General features: G+C 37.7%; 1 long non-coding RNA gene across 1 annotated transcript; it reads right to left on the bottom strand.

Moving 5' to 3' along the window:
- Positions 1-442: 442 nt before the first annotated feature.
- Positions 443-5,411, bottom strand: LOC150069386 (uncharacterized). Its single transcript, XR_016535451.1, has 3 exons — positions 5,327-5,411; positions 1,669-1,733; positions 443-837 (listed from the first exon to the last, which is right to left on the bottom strand). It is a non-coding gene; the product is annotated as an uncharacterized LOC150069386 (long non-coding RNA).
- Between the last annotated feature and the right edge of the window lie 4,230 nt (positions 5,412-9,641).

Below are 9,641 nucleotides of genomic sequence, written 5' to 3'. Positions count from 1 at the left end.
CGGTTAAAAGGAAATAGAACTGTTGCAAATAGATGCTTTCACATGAATAAGCATCTCTCATCTGGCACCATGATTGTGGAACTTCACTCATTTCATTTTCATAGCCCACCTGAAGAGAGGGATTGCATGCACTGGGCAACACTTGCAGCAATTGGTCAGAGTCAGAGACAAAGAGATTGGCAGATGTACTCTGAGAACTCACAGAGCATCAATAAGCATTCTTCATAAGGCAACTTTCTTTAGTGGTTTTGCACAAGTGACCAGAGCAGGGCAGAGAGGGTATATATAGAGAGCTGTGGTGTAGATAGAGTACAAAGACTTCTCAGAAATTTCCTGGCTGCTGGCAGTGGGGGACTTGTCTGAAATGGGAGATGAGACTATCAGTCCAAAATGCAGACAGCTACACTGGAGTTAATTTCAAAGAACACTCCTGCCTTTATTTTTGTAGAAAACTTCCCCTGTAAGGATATCAAAAAACAAAAGACCTAAATCATTCTGTAGCTTGGCTCCAAAGAGTAACACCAGTATGGGGAATGTTGCCTGTTAGGTTGAAACTAAGAACTGTGAGTCTGCAGTGGTTTTGGTCCATTCAAGGATGTGTGAGGAAGGAAGCAGGGAGCTGGCAAGCCAGAGGAGAAGATCTCAGCATAGCTAGACTGTGGTGAACATGTACAGCTGAACTGTACATGTAGCTGTCAGGGTAGATGACACATTAGACTGTTCTTTTCAGATTTCCTTTTCAGGTCATCTGAGGGGGCTTTCTTCTGCTTTGTCCTCACTGTAGGACAGAGACTGAGGGCGCAGTCACTGAATGGGTCTTGCTGATCTTAGTCATGACTGAGAGAAAGAAGAGTGGAAGTTGAACACTAGATCTTAAAACTTTTTGTCTATGAGTAATACACATAAGTAAACAGTGTACTGTCCAAACTCCTGTCCACACAGAACTTGGCAAATGTTTTTGTTTAGAAATAGAGACTTTGAAGGTAAATAGTATTAAGGATCTTGGGATGACAGTATACCAGATTTCAAGAAAATAATAAAGACGTCAAAGAAAGTTACACAATCACAAGGATATAGGAGGGGAATCCTATAGGACTAGATAGTCTTCCTCTCTCATATCTCCCTCCATCCTCCCCCCCATGCTTTAGACCAGCAAAGCTAAACTTTTATGAGCCCCCCCTCCATCTCTCTAGTTTCTGGCTGAGATTTTCCAATAATGGGAGTTGGGAGAAAAGAGTAGAGCTTGAGAGTAGGTTGGATCTGCTCTGAAGGTCACAGCTTCTCCCACACAACCCCTCCTGCAGTTTTTCCTTCTCTCGGGCTACTCATTATTATTTCTTCCTCATGTTCCTCCAGTTTTAGAGTATGACAGGTGATGCCAACTCAAGAGCATTCCCCTTTCCTTAATCTCTCTGCCAAACCTTCCCTGGGCCACACCATCTGTTTTCTACTGGGACCCCATGGACATACAATACATATAGAGTATTGAGGAGAATGGGGAATCTTCAGTGAACAGTGACCACCTTGCTAAACCGAGAAGCAGGATTAGAATCAGTGGTGGGAAATGAGTGAGTTGCATATCTTAGGGTTGTTTGGCTTGCCAACTTGCTTCTCTGTAGCCGAGGCAGGAACAGGTATCACAGAGCAAACCTCAAACCCATTTATTACCTGTGAATCTCATAATCTCCTCAAACAAAATGGCGATTTTAATAATTCTTCTGTTAGAGGATGCTCTGAAGATTAAGAAGGAAAATATGAAAAGTGCTTAACTGTGGTAGACAGATTAATATCCTCTAACAAGTTTCAAGCTTGAATTCTCAGGAGCAGAAAAGCATTTGTACCCTAAAATGAATGTCTTGTAGCTGGAATCAAATAGGCATCTAGCTCCATCCCCCACCCCTCAGTATTTTCATTGCTTCTTATCTCACACCTCTTTCTGGTGATTGAAGGATATTTTATGAATTAACATATTGTTTATGCAGGCACTTACCATGGAGCATGTTGTTTTAATGGTTTCTTCTTTTTTTAATGGTTTTACTTTAAGTAAAACATTTTTTTAAAATTTTTTATTGTCAGGGTAATGTATTAGAGGGATTACAGTTAAATTCACCAGATAGTAGGTGCATTACTTCTCACATATTGATACCCCCTTCTCATGTAGATTTTTAAAATCTTTTAAGTAGGTGTGCAAAGGAGGTGCCTTTCAGCAAAGCAGTTTATGAATATAACCTTGATCAATGCCACCCCTCCTCACTCTCTCCCATCCCTCCCAATACTACCCATCCCCCCAATATTCTTGGGTTGTATGATTTTATTCTCTACCACAAGCTCTGCTTTTTCCCTCAAACTTCTAGAACTAGAAATGTGCCTGCTTTTACAACGATGTAAGTGTTCACCTCCATTACACTCCAACGAGTGAAGTTTCCAGATTTTGCATTTCCCCTTATGGTATATCTCATGTCATTACTGTATCTGACTTTGGTATCTGGTATATTGTATATTGTTTATTTGAAATAGTGAAGAGAAGGAAGAAAACAAGATTTGGAGGAGGGGTGGGAGGAGGGAAAGTGGGAGGAAAACATGGGAAGGGTATCAATGTTCAAGAAATAATGTACCCACTACCTGATGAATGTAACTATAACCCCTCTATACATCATCCTGAAAATAAAATACAATAATAAAAAAGTATGCTAGTGTTGGGATAAGCTTCACAGTTCTCTGGATCAGAATGGTCACAGCATTTTGGACTACCATACCCAAAGAATGACAGTGTGTCTCCTTCAATACATGTCAGCATTTGGTGTGGTGAGTTTTGTTTTTGTAGCCTCTCATTGGTCCCCTTTTCCATATTAGTGTAAGAATATTGTCTTTATATAGATTGTGGACTGATTTTTATGAAAGCCAAACTATATGCTACATTTGAGATCTTTTTTTGTGGTAGCACTAGGAGTTTAAACTCAGGACCACCAGGCTTGCTAGTGAGGTACTCTACTACTGAGCCACTCTCCTAGTCCTTATTTTGCCTAATTTTCCAATAGTGCTCCCTGTTTTGGACCCTAGGTCAGTTTGAGGTGGAATCTTCCTATATACACTTTCCACATAGCTAGAATGACAGGAGAATGACACTTATCATAAACTATAAAATTAATACATACTAAAACTGAAAGAAAAACAGGCTATACACTTTCATACATATATGAAATATGAATAATGAAATTTGCTGAAATTGTTTTAAGAAGGAAAGAAGGATGATGAAGAAGGGGTGAGTTTGATTGAGGGATATTGTAAATACAAATGGAACTGTAACAGTGAAAATACTGTGACTCAGTGCCAATGGCTCAAACCTGTATTTGTAACTGCTCAGGAACTGTGATCTGAGGATAGTGGTTTGAAGCCAATCAGGCAGGAAAGTCTGTGAGATTCTTATGTCCAGTTAACCACCAAAAAGCCAAAAGTAGAGCTATGATTTAATGGGTAGTAGGTCAGCCTTGAGCAAAAAAGTACAGGAAGTATGTCCAAGCCCTGAGTTCGAGTCACAGTACTGGCACACACACACACACACACACACACACACACACACACACACACATACCACTCTAATATGTGTTAATAGAAAGGTCTTAAAAATAAAGTAATCAGGCTCTAATGATTGGAGTTTTAGACGGTACATGGCATTTTTTTCATTAGTCCTAAAATGATAAGGAGTATATTATGCAAATAAGACTTTATTTGAAATAGGGAAAGGAAGGGGGAAAACAAAATGATTGGGAGGGGTGGGGAGAGGGAAACGGGGACAAAAACATGAGAAGGAATATCAATGTTTGAGAAGTAATGTGCCTAATACCTGATAAATGTAACTGTAACCCTTCTATACATTATCCCAACAATTAAAAAAAGAATTTTTAGTATTATAATTTGGTGTTATTTCACTGAATTAGTAAGAATCATAGATGCTTTTAATCCCTTATTAGAAGAATAATTTCAAAAAATGAATAATTGCTACCTTTATAACTTGACATTATTTATTGCTCTAAAATTCAGTCATTTCCTGGGCATTTCTGATATTTGATTTTGCAGTATGTGAACCAGCATATGACCCTCTTCTAATTTCAGGCTTGGCTATCTTTGCTCTAGGAAGAATTACATGGACTAGTGAACATGAAATTTATGAGTAAGTCGTTCTTATTTTTGTTCTTCTTTCCCAAAATTTCAGATCTATAACTTAAAAAGTTCTTTAGTTGGTTTCTCCAATCCAGAGCCAAGGAATGTATTAATAACTCCAAAACTTAGAAAATACAATGCAAATGATAATAATTTAGAAGGGCAGAAAGTCCATAGATTAAAGAAAAGTTTGGATCATAACCTTATTTAAAGAAAATGGCTTTATGTAGTGATTGTTGTCCTTAACGTACTATGTTATCTCTCATCTCTTTTGCCATCCCTTGATTATCTCATATTGTTACAGTATCTTACTTTGTTATCTGATATATTGGATATATTTGTATGTGGTTATTTGAAATTGGATAGGGAAGGGGGGAAAAGAAGATGAGGAATGCGGGTGGGGGGGGAAATGGGGACCAAGACATGAGAAAGGGTATCAATGTATATGAATTAATGTACCTTCTATCTGGCAAATATAATGTAACCCTTCTATTAATTACAATAAAAATATATGAAAAAAATAATATTGGAACTTAGGCTCAATGGTTTCCCTCATTTGTCATAATCAGTAGAAACCTTGGGCTCTCCTAGCAGAGATCTGCAATAGAGCAAAACCATGATACAAAAGGCCATATAGTATGACGCTAAATGAAAGGATCTCAGATATAGAAACATAAGCCACATAATGAATGATTGTTGTCCTTAAGGTACTATGTTATCTCTCATCTCTTTTGCTGTCCCTTGGTTATCTCATATTGTTAAAGCATCTCACTTTGTTACCTGATATATCGGATATATTTGTATTTGGTTATTTGAAATTGGATAGGGAAGGGGGAAAACAAGATGAGGGTGGGGGTGGGGGGGAGGGTAATGGGGACCAAGACATGTGAAAGGGTATCAATGTATGTGAATTAATATACCTTCTATCTGGCAAATATCATTCAATCCTTCTATTAATTACAATAAAAATATATGAAAAAAAGAATATGCACCCTGTTTATATTATGTAAAAGAAAATATCTACTTTAATAGATCTTTAATGGAATTTTTCCCATTGCTTCTATGATGGAGCTCTTTTGCACAAACCTTATTTGTTACTTGCTATGTGAAGCAGCACAGCTACACTGTGGAGACCTTACAGGAAAGGAGCTGGAAGAATAAATACCTGATTTAACTCCTCCTTCTGTCTAATAATATCCATCCAACAGGAGCCAAATTAGACATCCAGGAAACTGAGCCCAATGCCTTCAGCCTTCCCTAGCAGAGAGCAGATAAACTGTAGATCTGGAAGAACATCTAGATTAGGGCATCATCTAGCTAATAAACATTAGAAATATGTCATATAGTTCTGCAGTGAGGTATATATTTGGAGCTATTACACCAGGGCTAAAAATCTACCTTAATCTCTTTGAGGTGCCTAGTTTTGGGTTCCTATGTTATCACTCACATGTTTTAAATGTCCCTTTAAAACTATGTTTTAAAATGTTCTTACGGTTATATATTAAAGATCTATACCTCAGCAATCATGAGAAGAAAGCATTCCTTGAGAAATTACAATGAAGTCTCTACCAAGAACTTGAAAGAAATATATTGCTAGGAGCTGATTCAAATGAAGATGAATGGAGCAGATATGAGAAATCATTTTATGAAAAGGTGAAATCCCAGGCCCTAAAACCAAGATGATTGATTTGGTATGACTATATCCTACTTATAGGTAAAAGATTCCTTCAGGTATGACTATTCCCTAGTTTTATGTAAATTATTCCTTCAGCATATTTGACTAGATTTAGTATAGTGGGGCTTAAGGATCCCCCAGAATAAGAACACTGTTATCTCCAAGACTGTGGAAGGAAAAAGGCAAACCTCTCAAGAACTGACATGTCTGGAGAGGACTTATGAAAGAGAACAGCAGGCTTGTATAGTCCAATGATGCTTGCCGTGAAGATAATGCGATGAATTCTTTCATCTCAGCTGTCATGCTGTTAATTAGCTTCCTAATAGATTTATATTTCCAAATAAATTTTATGCAGGGAGAGAATAGAGAGACCAACTGACCTAATGGTCCCTTCTATTTTGTTGTAGTAATTTATATGAAATAGTCTAAAATCAATGCTTGTGAATGTCTCATAGTAAGTCCTCTATGGAGGAACTTTTTGGTGAATAAAGGTGTTAGCTCCATAGTTTATAGAGTTAGAATACAATGAAGTGTGGTATGACTGATACTTGAACTTGAGTTCATGACTCCATACTTGCATGTAGTTCTGTTAACTATCAAATATTGTGACAATGTGTGACCAATGTTCACATGTAAAAAGAAATTAGGAGGCTCTATTATGAATAACTATTTGAAATAAGAGAGGGAAGGGGGGAAATCAAGTTTGCGGGGGGGAGGGGAGAGGGAAATGGGACCATGACATGAGAAAGGGTATCAATATTTGTGAAGTAATGTACCTTCTATCTGATGAATATAATGTAACCCTTCTATTAATTACAATAAGAAATATATGAAAAAAGAAATTCAGTTTTAAAAACAAAAAAGAATAACTCTATTGAGAATATATTTAAATTTGTGATATTTTTCTTGTAGTAAAGTTGGGAGGTTTTCTTTCAATTGGGCCCAAATGAAAATTTAAGTTTAAGACTCTTTTAAACAGTTAGTAGTAAATCAAAACTGAATGCAGTCTCCAAACTCAAGATTGCTTACATGATTGTTTTACTGAGTCGTATGTTGAGAAACAATAAAACACATATTTCACAAAGGAAGGACTTCAAGATTATTTGCAAGGAAACTTCTATTACTATTCCAAAGGAACATCCTAGAAAAATTACATGCCAAGAGTTGGTTAGCACTTTTTCACTAACTGAAATCAATGATAAGGAGGCCACTGTTTTCCATGTAGCATGACAGATATCCTTGTCAAGATATCAATTGGGAGCCTTACATTAGATTCAGTCTATACACTATTGTGAGTGCCAGACTAGAAATGACTGATGGCTGTTGGCTGTACCAGTGGACAGGAAAGAGAGCTGAACATTCGGTTAGTGATGAAAGTTAATCCATAAAGGCAACCTGGAACCCATGTCTTATCCAATCACAGTCTCCATGTCAAAGCCACAGATACTCTGTAGGAGAGACTGGAGCTAATCACCCTGCTGTTGTACACATGCCTGGCCAGGACTTTCCCAAACTGAGAGACCTAGGGTGATAGAAGGGCCAGAATTTAGCATTTCAGAGAGATACTATTAAATCTCTACTAAATCATCTTTTTGCCATGGAGTACTGTTTTGAGCTATCACAGTGCAAATTCTCTCATTAGTAATGTCAGTCTAGAATAAGCAAAGAAAGAAATTCTTGTACACATCTCTCCTGCTCAGCCACATTGCTGCAGTACCAAATCTCCATATTTATACACCATCAGTCACTGAAGGTCTTACATGGAAATGGCCTTAGTGGTTAAAATGCACACCAGCAAGAAGCCTACTTGATGTACTCATTCTCTCTATGTTAATTAGGAAGTTTTTACCTACGAACTCAAACTGCTTAAGTGTGGCTGTCAATTTCTGTAATTAATGGTTAAAAATATAGTCACTCATATAGAAATGAGTCAAGCAGTTAGCTAAATTAAGTAACTATTATTTACCAACATGATCCAATGGAACCTTATTGGTCTAAAGATGTCTTCTGAATCCTACGTATAAAGAGGTAATATGGACAGAAAACAGGTATCTTTTGAACATCAGAATTTTAAAGTTTTCATCTAGTGAAACTTTTATCTGAAATATGAACAAGAGTTCTCTTATCTTTGATAATGGAACAGCATTCATCAACCCTGGAAGCAACATTTCCCTTAATTATGACATTTTTCTAATTGCATTATTTGAAGTGCTTTTCACACAAAATAATATACATTTTTAAATGTTTGTTTTATCTGAGACTTAAGTTTCAGGGCATAAATTGGCACTCTCCTTGTGCTTCTCCAAACCATGTCCTTTACAAGAAGAAAACCGCTTACTCTTCATAAACCTGAAAAACAGATCATCAGTGTTCTCTGAAATCCCCTTGACTTCACCAGAGGAGCAATCACACTATGCCAAGTCCTTTCCAGAGTTAAGCAGGCCTTAGCCAACTCTTCATTAGCTTCAAAGAGAGGCAGGGAATTTAGGCAATTACCTGCATAACAGAGGGCAGGCCCTGGTAATTCACACCAAGGACATGCTGGGTCACTCTCCATTTCCTGCATCCCTTCCCCACTGAAGGAAAAGATTCTACAGCCACATGACCACAATTCTATCAGAATACCTTGTCCTGGAGCTGGGGTGGTTGAGGAATTCTCAGGCTTTTCTTTAGTGAATGGGAAATAAGTAGTCTGTGCACTGCCAAGAAAGCTTTCCTACTCATTTCTAGTCTTCTGGTTTCTGCTTCATTTTATTTTTTCAGTTAGGAAAAGCTGTGACAATATCAAACACATGGCAATTCATTTGGAAGCCCTGGGACCTCCTCTGTGTAACTGGAGCACAGGAGGGGAACATTTCTAAGCCAGAAGATTTCATGGCACCACTGGTGGGCTCTGCACAGAAGACTCTAAAGCCAGTGTCACAACACTTCTCAAATTGAGGCCAGAGCTCAAAGCACTTAACTGGACCTCTCCATAGAGGACTTAGCTCTGAGGCAACAATTTCAACATCAATAAGAAACCTCTGGAGCTGCCAAAGACTCCTACTTCTTGTATTTACCTCCAAGTATCTTCAGAATAACCAATATCTAGTCTCTGCTTTAAAAGCAGCCATTGTGATCTCTCTTGAGGTACTATTTATTGTTATTGATCCTATCAATTTATTACAAACAGACACAGTTATGGTTTCACAAATAAAAAGTTGTATGTGCCATATTATAAAATTGAAGGGATGCTGTCTGGGTAGGCTGGCAATTTTTCTAAATACTTTACATTTATCCTTTGAAGAGTAGTTAATACCATATTCACCCACTTTCATTTAATTCACCTCTCCTTTAAAGGTAGATCTCATTAAAAAAAAACTATATTGCTGGGACAGTCTTTATAAAATAGCAAATGCTCTCTGTCTCTGCCAGACAAGTTCTTTTTCACTCTGTAACTTTGCCCATAAAACTAAGACACTGGCCAGGCACTGATGGCTTACACTTTTAATCCTAGCTACTTAGGAGGCTGAGATCTGAGGATTGGGGTTCAAAGGCAGCCTGGGCAGGAAAGTATGAGAGACTCTTATCTCCATTTAACTACCAGAAAACCAGAAGTGGCACTATAGCTCAGTGGTAGAGTGCTAGCCTTGAGCTGAAGAGCTCAGGGACAGCACTCAGGCCCAGAGTTCAAGACCTACAACCAACATAAAATAAATAAGGAAAAAAACAGTTAGGGCACTGGCCTCTCCACTTCATCAACAAAGATAATTCAATAACCACAGAAATGTAAAAAGATTCTCTAAACTTTGGGGAAAACACAGGA

Source organism: Megascapheus bottae, chromosome 1, assembly GCF_031878675.1.
Source record: "Megascapheus bottae isolate mThoBot1 chromosome 1, mThoBot2.hap1, whole genome shotgun sequence".
In the NCBI taxonomy this organism is placed as follows: domain Eukaryota; kingdom Metazoa; phylum Chordata; class Mammalia; order Rodentia; family Geomyidae; genus Megascapheus; species Megascapheus bottae.
Note: the sequence above shows the minus strand (reverse complement) of the source record. Positions and strands in the feature narration are given on the sequence as shown.